This window comes from Chinchilla lanigera, unplaced genomic scaffold, assembly GCF_000276665.1.
Source record: "Chinchilla lanigera isolate Chin_1 unplaced genomic scaffold, ChiLan1.0 scaffold00015, whole genome shotgun sequence".
NCBI lineage: Eukaryota > Metazoa > Chordata > Mammalia > Rodentia > Chinchillidae > Chinchilla > Chinchilla lanigera.
Genome location: NW_004955416.1, coordinates 31,638,802 through 31,648,907, shown reverse-complemented (window position 1 = coordinate 31,648,907; position 10,106 = coordinate 31,638,802).

Below are 10,106 nucleotides of genomic sequence, written 5' to 3'. Positions count from 1 at the left end.
TAACAAGTTACAGTTAGAATTTTTTTTTGTCTTTTTGAGACAGGGTCTCATTATGTAGTGCAGGCTGACCTTGAGCTCACTTGGTAGCCTAGGCTGGTCTCCAACTCGCAAAGATCCTCCTGCCTCAGCCTCCCAGGTGCTGGGATTACAGGCATGCACCACCATGCCTGGTTCCATAAGAACTTTAAATCAGGACCTGACTATATCCCCAAATGCAAGGAAAACATATTCTTTTCTTTTGTTTTTGATACCAGGAATCGAATTTGGGACCTCATGCTTGCCAGGCAGGCGCAATTCCACTGAGCTATATTCCCAGCAGGAAAACATATTCATACAAAAATATGTGCATGAAATTTCAAAGCAGAGTTGAGTTTGCTGGCACATGCCTATAATCCCAGTACTCAGGAGGCTGAGCCAGGAGGATTGCTAGGAATTCAAGGACTCTTTGGGCTATGTAGCGAGTTCAAAGCTAGCCTGAATTACATAGTGAAACCCTGTCCCAAAACAAAAAAATTTTAAAGCAGCCTTACACAAACTTAAATGTGGAAATACCATTAATGCCCATGAATTGATAAAAAGATAAAAATATGTTACCTTGGGGCCAGATATATAGCTCAGTAGCACAGTGCCTGCCTGGCAAGTGCAAGGTCCTGAGTTCGATTCCCATTACCAAAAAAAAATGATATGTTGTATCCATGTAATACAATATTATTCAGGGATAAATATAAATAAAGTAGTGACTTGTGTTACAATCTAAGTGAACTATGAAAACATTACACTGAGTGAAAAATCTTGTCACCTGGCTCCATTTACAAGAAATATTTGGATAAGCTACTGAATACAGGGCAAGTACTGTGATTCGTGGTAGGGAGCAGGGAAGGCCAAATGGAGGGTGACTGCTTATGGAGCTTCTTTAGCAGATGAAAATGTCCTGAGGGCAGACAGTGCAGAGGGCTAGATGACACTTCAGGTCGTAAGGCACACTCAACTGTGTCACTGAAAACCACAAACAACGGCTCTAGGAATATAGCTCACTGGGAGACCACACATGTGCAACATATGCAAGGCGCAGGCCGCCATCCGCAACACCACAAAAAAGAAAGAATGAAAAGACCATGAATTCTCCGCTGTGTACATTATAGATCAGTGTTTTCAAATCCTAAGTGAGAGAGATTTTTATAAATATGTGATCTTGCTGGGCATAGTGGTGCACACCTGTAATCCCAGCACTCAGGAGGCTGAGGCAGGAGGTTCACTGAGAGTTTGAGGCTAGCCTGAACTACATAGTGAGATCTGTCTCAAGAAAATGTGACCATAAGTCCCAACAGTTCAGAACATGAAAAATAAATTGAGAGCAACTGGTACAGCCAAAGAACTGGGCGAGGTAGTGCACAGGTAATCCCAGCACTGGAGAGGCTGAGGCAGTAGGATTGCCTGCAGTTCCAGGCCAGGCTGGGTTACATAGTAAGTTCCAGGTCAGCCTGAACTGCCTAAGGAGACTGTGTCTGGGGGAAAAAAAAGAACACAGCCAGAAAGACTTGACACAGAGTGACACTAAACGCACTGTGACAGGCTGCACGAGATTCTGAAACAGAAAAAGGGCATTCTAGAGAAACGGAAGACACCTCAACCAACTATAAACTTCAGTAGATAATGACGAAACGATATTGACACATTAATTGTAACAAATGTACCAGACTAACATGTCAATTGATATTAGGGTAAGATGTGTGTCGTATATCAGAGCATTTGAAATAATTCAGTAAATTTGAAACTGTTCTTAAATAAAACAGTTTAGAGGAAAGAAAAGCAAAACTGATCAGAGGAAGTGATTCAAAAAGGTCTTGACAGCCGGGCGTGGTGGTGCATGCCTGTCATCCCAGCACTCGGGAGGCTGAGGCAGGTGGATTGCTGTGAGTTCGAGGCCAGCCAGGGCTACAGAGTGAGCTCAAGGCCGGCCTGAATGGCATAGCAAGACCTTCCTCAAAAAGACAAAAAAAAAAGATATAAAAAACAAGAGTCAAAAATAAAGAAGCTGGGCGTGGCAGCCCGCTCCTATACCCAGCACTCTGGGAGGCTAAGGTAGGAGGCTGCCAATTCCAGCCCAGGCTGGGCAGTTCAGGGACGGAAGGAGACCCTGCCTCAAAATATTTTAAAAAGCGCTGGGACTGTGAGTCAGCACAGGGGCCTTGGGTTCAGTCTCCATGGCACAGTAACAATGAAAACAGAGCAAAACAATTTTAGGCACAGGGAAAATATTTCAACACCTCCAAAGTTCATGGATAGGGACAGGGAAAGAGGAAGACAAAATTATGCAATAGACAACAATCTTGGAAATAAGATTTAAAAGGAATAAAGTCCTTTTTATGACAAAATACAAAATTCAGAAGCAGAAAACTATGAAGACTGAATAAGCTCTGGAGATGTATCTCAGTGGCAGAGCACAGGCCTAGCATGAGTGAGGTCCTGGATTCATCTCCAGAACAAATAAAAATAGAGATAGAGATAGAGAGATGACAGATGACAGATGGTAGAGATGACCGAGAAGCTTACAGGAGAGGTAGAGAGATACAGAGAGAAGAGAACGGCTTGCAATCTGCATTCTTGAGCAGCTTTTCATTTATTTATTGCAGAAGCACAGATCCTGCACTGTGTGCTTTTCTTTGGGTGCTGTAACGTTAGTCCATGTGATGATCATGTGAGTTAGTTTCCAACTCCAACCCTTTTACAGATTAGAAAACATGCTCACACAGGTAAAGAATCAACCTCAGCTAGGCATGGTGACCCACACCTGTAATCCCAACACTCAGGAGGCTGTGGCAGGAGGATTGCTGTGAGTTTGAGGCCAGCCTGAACTACAAGGCAACACCCTGTCTCAAAAAAAGAAAAAATCCCTAACCATAAGATTGCAATCTCTCAAGCAGTTGAATCAAATTCAATTAGCACTATAGTTGCAGTGCAATAGCTTATACCCATTATGCTATTCAGTGACTCCAACGGTATAACCTTGTGGAGGACCACCTAGGCGACTCTCCTTAAAAGAGGAGCAATTACCTTCGTTTTGGCCGAGCCTAACCCTATTTCCATGTATTGATATGGACAGCGCTGGCTAGGACCCTTTCCTTACCCCTCCAATTGGCTTTAAGCAATGCATATAGATTTGCAGGTGGCAGGTCAGTTTCCACGACCCCCTGTTGCTCCCCTGGGAGAGCCACCATGAGCTGGATGTGTGAGCCAGTGCTCACGCTGTTGGCCGGGATCGAGCCTCAGGAGCAGACTTCCTGACGATGACTTCCTGGGGTTTCAAAGATTACACATCAGAGCTGAGGCCTGACCCCAAAACAGCAGATACTATCTCAACTGAGTGATGCAGATGACTCTTTCTGCATATCCTCCTCTCTGCATTTGCGGAGGTGATTTCAGGCCTCCCACCTAGCCCAGCTCAAGACAATCACTTATTTCCTACCACTCTCACAGTCAGTCATCCTCTACTCCCTTCTTCACAAATGAATAAAATCCGGGCTCAGTCCTGGGCACAGGCCTTTGTTCTGGATGGCCATCATCCGTCATCGTGGCTGGACTTAGGACCCCTTGGCTTCCCGTAACTACAAATATGCTTCAGTGTCTTTATTCTTGCTGGAAGTGGTAGATTGGAATTAACTCGCTAGAATTCCAATTATTTCATGAGATTACAAATACAAATTTCCTGGGCCTTAATGAGGACTGGGAAGGGCTTTCTATATAACCTTAAATATAGTGACCTGATACTATGGTTTTCTGTTTATGTTTTTGTCCTTTGAGATGGGGTCTCCCTATATACTGTGGGTTAACCTTGAACTCACTATGTAGCCTAGGTTGGCCTTGAACTCACAGCAATCCTCCTGCCTCAGCCTCCTTAGTGCTGGGATTATAGGCATGCTCCACCGAATCTGGCTCCTGATACTATCATGGTTTATATCTAGAAGTCGCTCGAACTCCTCATGTGATCATAGGCAGATGTTTGGGAGGTGACCCTTAGCACTGGACGAGGCTCCTGATGAGTGTACAGTTGAACACCAAGATGAAGCCCCGTCTAGGTATCACTGGGACATGGCCTGGTGGGACATACAGAGCTCAAGCCCCCTCTCCTGCCTTCCACTGCCCATTGGGCACAATTGTCCTCTGCCATGCCTGGCGCCCCACCCCGCCTCGAGGCCAGCAAGATCTGGACTGAAACCCCGGCACACGTGAGCGGAGTAGAGCCCTCCCCGCTGAAGTGGTGATGTTGGCTACGGCAACCCAGCAAACCCGCTGTTTGCATGAAATGAACTCACAGAGCAGCAGAGGCTAGAAGGATCCTCTGACAAACAGAAGCATCCTCCAGAATGCCCAAGCTAGAGAATAATCACGTCTTATCCCTACCTTGAGGTTTCATTAAATCAATAGCAAAAAAAAGCCTAAAGTCTCTTGCCATCCCTGGGCCATTCCAAAGAGAATCATTTATGCCCCTCTCTCTATTCTGTGAGACTCATGCACTTTGGTCCAAGCCACTGTACATTTCTCCAAAACCCTAGATTTGCCCTAAAAATAATTGTTTTTGTTTTGTTTTGTTTTGTTTTTCCGGTACCAGAAATCGAACTCATGACCTTGCGCTTGCCAGACAGGCGCTGTGCCACTGAGCTAAATCCCCAGCCCCCGCCCTAAAAATTATGTAGTGTTCACTGAAAACTCTAGTTTCCATCCTTAGCCCCTCACACACACACAAAAATTCAAGTATGTTCTGATTTCTGGATCTCTCTTGTGCACACAGATGCATTTATATGCTGTGATCAAAGGAGTGTCTCAAAAAGACCAAAATGAACCCCAAAATATATGGTTAATGTTTAAATGTTTAAACTTAAAACTTGATTATACTGAAAGACACACTGCCATTAATCCACCTCAAAAAACTCACTCAAAACAGTCCCCCTCACCCCACCATTTTGGCAATGTAGGTAGGATATAATAAGTTTTTACTGTAAATATCATGGTATTTTATAGTCACTGCACTTCCTGAATTGATATCCAGCCCAGAAACAAAAATTACAGAAGATCAACCAATCAAGAAAAAACTAAAAAAAAACTAAAAAAAAAAAAAAAAAAGAAAAGAAAAAACTGACGTTTTATGTACATAATAATTGTTGCTCCCAAATCACAGTCACTAAACTATTCTAAAGAGCTGAGTACAGTGGTACACTTCTATGGTCCCAGCGCTGAGGAAGCAGGATTTCTCTGAGTTTGATGTCAGCCTGGGCTATATAGTAATTCCAAGGCCACCCCGAACTACATAGTGAGCTCCCGTCTCAAAACAAACAAACAAACAAAAAACCAAAAACTTGGTTTGGTGGCACATGTCTGTAATCCCAGCACTCAGGAGGCTGAGGCAAGAGAATTGTTGCAAGTGCGAGGCCAGCCTGGGCTACAAAGTGAGCTCAAGGCCAGCCTGAACTGCACAGCAAGAGCCTGTCTCAAAAGTTGAAAAAAAGTTCCAATCTGAAAATAAACTGACAAAAGCTAATGGAAACACACAACTTCACTGCTACATAACTAAATACATAGATATTTCATATGCTTTACATTAAAAATGTGTTGAAGATCTTGGCCTGGCATGGTGGTGCATGCTTTTAATCCCAGCACTCAGGAAGCTGAGGCAGAAGGCTCACTGCAAGTTCGAGGCCAGCGTGGGCTACATAGTGAACTTAAGACCAGTGTGAACTAAACAGTGAGACCATGTCTCAAAAAAACAAAAAAATTGGGGCTGGGGATTTAGCTCAGTGGCAAAGTGCCTGCCTGGCAAGTGCAAGGTCATGAGTTTGACTCCTGGTACTGGACAAAAAAGAAAACAAAAACACAAAAAAATTTATTGAAGATTTCAAGAATAAAGAAAAAAATAAAAGATTATGTAAAATCCTAACAATCTACACTTTACTAACATAAGAAAAATCAGCACTTCCAAGACAAAACCTGCCTAGATTTGTCAAGACACTGAGCCACGCAGCATTCAGAAAAGGCAACTTCCATGTACGTCCTACCTTATCAGTTTAGGAGGCTACCTTAGCCAATAAAAACCCACATTTAAGCTTCCTGGTTCTGAACCAAAAAAGTAGAGAGAAAGACAGGAAGAAACAGGGATTGTCTTCATCCACATGGAGGAAACAAGATTACAAACTTCACCGACTTCTCATGGCGGGGGTGTGCACTTATAGACCATTTACATCAAGTGTATTTCCTAAAACTTAGGGAGCACAGGGGCCGGAGATACAGATCAGCAGCACACGCACAAGGTCCTGAGTTTGATGCCCAGTACCAGAAAAAAGCCCAAAAACCAAAACTTAATGAGCATAATGACAAAGGAAACATTAACTTAGAGGCCACTGTAACTTAAATGTGAAATTCCTGAGAAAACAAAAATAAACAGTAGAAAAGCAAAAAAGGGAGTCATAAAGAGGTAAATGGGTATTACCACAACTAAACTCTGATCAGATTGAAGGGAAAATAAGGCAACACTATAAATTCTGCGAACGCACCAGGTTACAAGCTAACATCTTGTCTTAACACCAGCATGTGCGGCTAACCTTAACCCTTAATTACAGGGCGTTCCTCACAGTCCCCAGCTTCAAAAAGACCTAATACTGAGCCAGATGGAGTTTCTCTTTTTGTCTTTTTGAGACAGGGTCTCGCTATGCAGTTCAGGCTGGCCTTGAGCTCACTTTGTAGCCCAGGCTGGTCTCAAACTCACAATGATCCTCTTGCCTCAGCCTCCCAAGTGTTCAGATTACAGGTGTGTGCCACCATGCCCGCTTGAGCCAGATTTGGTGGCACACACTTATAATATCAGCACTTGGGAGGCTGAGGCAGGAGGCTGGCTGTGAGTTCCAGACCAGCTTGGGCTATGATGTGAGTTCAAGGCCACCCTGAACTGCACAGTGAAACCCTATCTCAAAAAAATTAAAAAATGATCTAACACTGAGCCAATTATTCCCTGCACAAAACAGAGACCTTGGGGGCTGGGGATACAGCTCAGCAGCACAAGTGCCTGCCTGGCAAGCACAAGATCCTGAGTTCAATTCCTGGTACCGGGGAAAAAAAAAAGGGTTGAGCTCACTTTGTAGCCGAGGCTCACCTTCAACTCGCAACAATCCTCCTGCCTCAGCCTCCCAAGTGCTGAGACTACAGGTGAGCACCACCATGCCCAATGGTCCTCAGCTATTTCAAACAATTATAGATAAAATGATACAATCACTGGGCATGGTGGTACACACCTGTAAACCCAGAACTTGGGAGGCTGAGGCAGGAGGATCGACATGAGTTGGAGGCTACAAAGTAAGTTCCAGGGCAGCCTGAACTACATAATGAAACAGTCTCAAAAAGACAAAAAGAGGGCCAGGGATATAGCTCAGCAGCACAAGTGCCTGCCTGGCAAGCGTGAGGTCATGAGTTCGATTCCCAGTACCGGAAAAAAAAAAGACAAAAAGAAAAAAAAAAGAAGTAATCAATTTAAATTGAATCAAATAGGGGCTGGGGGTTTAGCTCAGCGGCACAGCGCCTGCCTGGCAAGTACGAGGTTGTGAGCTTGATTCCCGGTACTGGGGAAAACAAACAAACAAAAAAAAATTGAATCAAATAGAAAAGCAGGAAAAATTAATGTGAAAATATAAGAGAAAAGAAGATAGGCTGGGCGTGGTGGCGCACACCTGTAATCCTAGCACTCGGGAGGCTGAGGGAAGAGGATCGTTGTGAGTTCCAGACCAGCCTGGGCTACAAGGTGAGGTCAAGGCCAGTCTGAACTGCAGAGTGAGACCCTGTCTCAAAAAGACAAAAAAAAAAAAAAAAAAGAAAAAAAAGAAGAGAGCTACAAAGTGCATAGACACTCAGTAAAAATTGAAGTCAATCAAAGGGCAAGAATAACTTGCTAAGGATAAACTTCACATATGATACAAGTTATCCTAGCATTTCATATAAAGATGCAAGCACACACATCCTAAGGTACCCATAACATTAAGACAACTTAATTTTTAATTATTTGAACATCAAAACTGTACAAACTAATGAATTTCATTGTGACATTCCCATGTGTACATCACCTGTTTGGTATTATCCACCCTCCCTAACACTCTTTTTCAGCCCACCTTGGTTGTAGTCTTCCCCTTTTAAATTAATTGCCCTTCCATTTTCTTTCTTTTTTTTCTTTCTTTCTTTCTTTCTTTCTTTTTTTTTTTTTTGGTACCGGGAATCGAACTCAGGACCTTGCACTTGCCAGGCAGGCACTTATGCCACTGAACTATATCTCTGGCCCCCATTTTCTTTTTTTTCCCCCTTCTATTTTCTAATCTTTTTTTCTTTAAAGTTTTACATGTAGGAGAAAACATTCAGTATTTGTCTTTATAACTCTGGCAAAAACAGATTAATGGAAGTTAATATTCTAAATTTTTTGCGGTTGCTTTGAGACAAGGCTGTGCTACATAGTGAGGCTGGCCTTGAACTCACTATGTAACCTAGCCTGGCCTCCAACTTCCCACAGTCCTCCTACCTCAGCCACCTGAGTGCTGGGATTACAGGCCTGAGCCCCCACATCTGGCTTAAATTACTTTTCACAGACAGGTTGGAACTCTTTCAAACAATATTCAAAATTATCTTGGGTTTCTTTACCGTGAGTTTGGGTTAGCCACAAAGCAATGAATGATCCCAGTCTCTAGCCCCGACAAGGGAAGGATGCTGCCCAACCACTGTCAAGTCCAGGAGTGTCACGTGCTTCAGCAAGCGGCAGGCGGGCCAGGGTTATGTGTACGACCCACACATGCTGAATAGAAGCTGCCTTGCCTGCACACATAGGGGATGATAAGGGCACAGTTGTAGGTTGTCATCCTTAGAAATTGGAGACTGCTGGGCCGGGGATGTAGCTCAGTGGCACAGCGCCTACCTGGCAAGCACAAGATTCTAAGTTGGATTCCTGGGAAAAAAAGAACAAAGACACTGGAGACTATTGCACTGCACCCAGAAGGGCAGGCAAGGCAACCCAAGTGTCATGGTCAATTTCCATTTGAAAAATCTTTTTTTTTTTTGTCTTTTTGAGACAGGGTTTCCCTAGGCAGTTCAGGCTGGCCTTGAACTCACAACGATCCTCCTGCCTCAGCCTCCCAAGTGCTGGGATTACAGGTGTGCGCCACCACACCCAGGTTCCCAATTTGAAAAATCTTAATGCTTGTGATGAATTCCTTTAAGGAAACAAATCTATAAAGTTTTTTAAAAAAAGAACTTTTACTATTAAGGTCTCTTGTTCGGAAACCAACAGACATATATGGTAAAAGAGAAAAAAATATCAGAAGCAGTAATTTAAAAATTCCAGTAAGGCTGGGTGTGGTAATGCACACATGTAATTCCAGCACTCTGTTTTGAGGCGAGCCTGGGCTACACAGTGAGACCCCATACAAAAAGAGGGGCTGTTAAGAAGAATCCTGGAGTCTTTATTAATGTCAGTACAGGGCTGGGGATACAGCTCAGCAGCACAAGTGCCTGCCTGGCAAGTGCAAGGTCCTGAGTTGGATTCCCAGTAAAAAAAAAAAAAAAAATTAATAAAATAATAAAATAAAAAAAATTAATGTCAATACAACTTTGAAATTCTCACATCAGGAAAATAGATATTAGAAGCTATGTGCACAGGGGGAGTTACACTACACGAGGAGTGACTGGCCCTGATTTGAAAATGAGTTATTTGGGGGCTGGGGGTTTAGCTCAGCGGCACAGCTCCTGCTTGGCAAGCGCAAGGCCATGTGTTCAATTCTCTGTTCCGGAAAAAAACAAAAAAAGAACAAAAAACAAGAAAAGAAAAAGAAAAGAAAATGAGTTATTTGGACGGTGTGTAGTCAGATAAAACAGGAAATCCCAAACTGAAAAGCAGCTTTGGAGACAGCTTTCAAGTGACACAAGGGAGCATGGGGCGCAAAGCTGCAGAGCAGACAAGGGGTGCCTGTTCTGGGGCCGGGCCCACGATCCCCACATTCTGGGGACCCTGCGCTCCCGACACCTGCCGTGTTCCGGGGCTCCTTCCCACGACACCCACATCCTGGGGACCCTGGACCTACCCTGCT